Below are 4,620 nucleotides of genomic sequence, written 5' to 3' on the forward strand. Positions count from 1 at the left end.
GCATGTGTGTGACTGCATGTATATATGTGTGAGTAGAATTATGTGTGCTCACAAATGTATACAGGTCACCGACAATTTACAAAAGTTTATTCCTTCCTTTTATTCATGTGTGGATCATGGATTGAGCTCAGGTCATTATGATTCACACCAATCACTTTTGCCCACTGAGCCATCTCCACCAGCATCAAATTTGTATTTTTCTGTTCGAAATCTATGCAGAGCCCCAAAACAGAATAAGGAAGAATAAGGAAGGTAAAGTGCATGTTCTCATCAGCTATTTTTTTTTTATTTTGCTGCAAACAATTATGCTAATTTTTAAATATTTGCATTTGCAAGTTAAATAGGCTTACCCCTGAGACCACTCCATACTATACAGGTACAACAACTGACAACTTCAATTTTCTCTCAAAGTATTTCAGAGATCAGTAGCATAGAAAGCAAAAATTAACTGGAGGTATTGACATCATGCACACAATGATTTGATAAAGAACAAAATATTTCTAAGAAAAATCTGCTTCATACACAAATAGCCTCTCAATGAAAACTGTAACACCTATCAAAATCCCATTTTCCTTTCACTAACAGAATCATATCCTTTGTTTATTGTATACTTTGCAAAGATGAGATTCAGGAAAATACTCAAGGGAATAGTTCTCAGCAATTTAAAGTATCTCACATAAGTATCTTGATTCCAAACACAGATACACCATTCTAAAAGTGGCCATAACAGTAAGTGTAGAAGTTGTGGCAGCTACATGCATGTTAAAGCAATATTTTGTATTTCTTACAAACTTATTTTAAATTAATAATCAAATTATCTTCCATAATTTGATGACTAATAGAAATAAAAAAGTAATATTTACAGCAAACATATTTGTTGAAAGTTATTTTACTGAATATTACATTACCACACTCACCAAACACTAGCATGTAAAAATAATAACCACCTCTTAGAAATCAATCACAAATAATTAAAAACACTTCTTTGGGGCTGGAGAGATGGCTCAGCGGTTAAGATAACTGACTGCTTTTACAAAGGACTCGGGTTCGATTCCTAGCACCCACATGGCGGCTATGAACCATCCTTAACTCCAGTTCCAGGGGAATCCGATGCCCTTTTCTGACCTCCACAGCATTGTATGACATGGGTGCACTCATATACATGCAGGCAATACATTCATACACATAAAATAAAAATAATAAATACTATTATAAAAAACACTTCTTGAACAATATTTGTATCTTAGCATAATTAAACATTCGAATGTGAATTAAAGTTGAGGTTATTATGTGTATTCTATACCTTCTGTTTCTAATAAATAAAGCAACATTGTGTAGGAGTAACTACTATCAAAACCATAGTATTTATCTCATTAGGTCAGTGGTTGTAGAGGATAGATAGCAAAAGACAGAATGCTCTGTCATTTTAAAACCCTTTGCTCCAAAGCAGGATATAATGTGCCCTTAAGCATATTTGCTCTGAGGAGAAAGGAAGCCAGGATAATATTTAGCTGGAAATCTGTTGGGGACGGAAGCAAGGAGAAGAGTGAAAAATGCTGCCCGATTCTAGGAGGTGTTATTAGTTGGTGTAGAGAGTATTTGGAAGCATAAGTAAATAACATACACCACTGCCTATGATGTAGGATTAAAACTCGTTATGTTTTCAGTAGTGTGACAAAATTACGAAGTTAGGAAGACAATGATTGCAACTTAAATGTCATGTTCTCAAGAGGGTTAGCTGGCAGCACTGGGAAAAAACAAATAGGGAGGAGAGAATCAGTAAATAAACCACATAAGTGCAAATTTTTTTCAACTCGGAAAATGATAATTTTTGTTTTATCATTTAAAATTTCCTTTAAACTATTTGGAGTTTATTGTTTACTACAAGTATGTGTATTTTTCTTGCATTTATGTAAGTACACCACTTGTGTGCTATGCACGTGGAGGCCAAAAGACAGCACTGGATCCCTCGATCTGGAATTAGGGATGGTTGTTAGCTGCCATGTGGATGCTGGGAATAGAACCAAGGTCTTTTGTAAGAGCAACTTGGGCTCTTAAATGCTGAATCATTTCTCCAGCCCCTACGATGTCATTTCAATATATGCTTTATTAACAATATGTGCGTACATTTAAGGAAGATATGCTTCAGAAAGCATAATTTTATGTTTTACTTTCCTTTGAAAAAATCGTTAATGTGCATAACATTTCTCCATACCATACAAAGTGGTGTGAAGAAAACTGTTTGACAGATTCATAATTTTAGTTAAAAAGAAAAAGAAAATTTTTTTGTGGTATGGGGCCATGTAATGAAGGTGAAATTCAGAAGACAACTTTGTGGAATCCGTTGTTTCCTTCCACCTTGACATGGGTTCTGAAGATTGAACTCAGGTGGTCAAGCTTGCACCTTTAGGCATCAAGTGCCTTTACTTGATGAGTCATCTTACCGTCTCCAGATTCACAATTTCAATGTTAATTTGCGTTAGGTCATGCTCAGGATACTGGATGGAATGTAAATCACGAAGGCTTTTTAAAGCAACTGTACTGGACCAGTTGATGTTAGTTTATGATATTGTTATCACGAGAGGATTACCCCTGGATTTTTAGTGTATGCATGTGCTCTGTCAATAAAGAAATGTGTGATCATGTACAAAGGTAATTACACATTCCAAGTTTATGCTGCATAATATCTTCGTAAAATCAAAGAGAAAAATGAACTAGAAAACGGAAATAATAATAGTCATTAACTCCAGTGAAGGATCAAACTCATCACGTAAGTCACTGGGAAATGGTTTATTCGTTATCTTCCAAGTGGTTTACTATGAAACATTTTTTGTTCATAGAAATTTTTTTCCCTCAGACCCACGCATAAAACGTATTTGGTGGCAAAATTGTATCTGGTCATGATTTCAAAATTGTGCTTTCTTCTAACAAGTCTGGGTGAATAACCAAGTTTTTATAATGTGAATTATATTTGTCATGAGTGAACACTAGGCAATTCTTTAGGATTATAGCATATCTACATCTACAAATTACATGGAAAGAATATTTACCTTGAATTATTCTTATCTTAAAATGGTTTTGTGTTTGTGTTGAGATAAATATTGTTTTCTTATCTACATAGAATGGATGTGATAAATTACTTTCTAGTAGAAATTTTTAAAAATGGAGGTTAATAGAAGAGTTACTTAGAAAAAGAGATAAGACTTCCTTTAAAATGTTGCTGAGAATGTGAAAAATGAGTTGGATTTACTGCAAAGACACCAAAATGATAAGGATATATTTAATCACATTTATTTACTTAAAACATCCTGCCTTTGATTTTACAAAGTAACAGGGAACTAATTTCCTATGACTATATAATTTACCAATATGCTATCAATATGTGTGCATGTTGCACTGATAAACCTGAACCCATATGCATTGCGTTGTTATATATGTATGTGTGCAGCTATTTCTTTTGCATTGATGTTTTAATATTTAGAAATATTACAATGGATATTGTTGTATAGATTTGTTTCCTTGTTATGCCACTTATTTTGAGGCAGGTTTGATACAATTAGTGTTTTGTCCATTCATCTTTACTAGATGAAATTAAAGAGAAAGACATAAGATCTTTGATGGGTTTGAGTGTGTAACAGTCACCCATAATGATATATGACCAAGAACATTTGTCCCAATACTTTATCTCATTCCACACATAAAATTATGCAGATAAAGAAAAAACAGGAATAACATCTAAGAAAAATCATGTCTCATTTAAGACACATGCAGATAATTTACATTGCTCTTTTTTTTCAAAGTGCTCTATAACACATTTTTTTTCCAAGTTGAACTCTTCTTCTGTTTTAAAACTTAACGAAGAATTACTTTTCTCTACTATTATCCAATCATATTTGTCATTCATCTAGTAAACTGGCAAGGAATAACAAAATTACAAATAAAATGCATATTCCTTCCTTCAATGAGTTCACATTTTAGCCCTTTATTAAGGAAGACTTTCTTCTAACCCACTAAGCATCACAATTATCTGCTCAGATCACATACACACACACACACACACACACACACACACAGAGTTCTACTCCATTTTCCAGTTAGCATCATACAAATGACCTTGCATGTTCTTTAAGATCAGATAATTCACTTGAACTAATTTTGTGTAGGCTACAAGGTTAGATTTCTGTTGAAATTCCTGTAGTGATACAATAAAGTGCCAAATTACACATATATGTACATATAAATATATACATATACAATTTACATTGCATAATTATGCTTAATTTTCTGCGTCACCTAGCTCTCTCTTAATCTCCATAATCGTGGTACTGGAGAGGTGGCTTAGTGGTTAAGGGCATGGGCTGCTCTTGTGGAAAACCCAGGTTCAATTCCCAGTACCCACATGGCAGCTAACAACGGTCTGTAACTCCAGTTCCAGGAAATCCAATGCCCTCTTCTGACCTCCACAGGCATTGCATGAAACAGGTGAACTTACATACATGCCTGAAATACACTCATACACATAAAATAAAAAATAATAAAATATATTTTATTTTTCATAATCTTCAAAACTGGCTAAATATATTGTAGTCACATGAGGTTTTTGCAGAAAACAAAATGTAA

General features: G+C 33.6%; 1 protein-coding gene across 1 annotated transcript in view; it reads right to left on the reverse strand.

Moving 5' to 3' along the window:
- The window catches only part of Dmd (dystrophin), a 2,373,110-nt gene that overhangs the window by 2,043,087 nt on the left and 325,403 nt on the right, over positions 1-4,620 (reverse strand). The gene's annotated exons all lie outside the window — the stretch shown is intronic.

This window comes from Nannospalax galili, unplaced genomic scaffold (assembly GCF_000622305.1).
Source record: "Nannospalax galili isolate Female #2095 unplaced genomic scaffold, S.galili_v1.0 scaffold7, whole genome shotgun sequence".
NCBI classification, from domain to species: Eukaryota; Metazoa; Chordata; class Mammalia; order Rodentia; family Spalacidae; genus Nannospalax; species Nannospalax galili.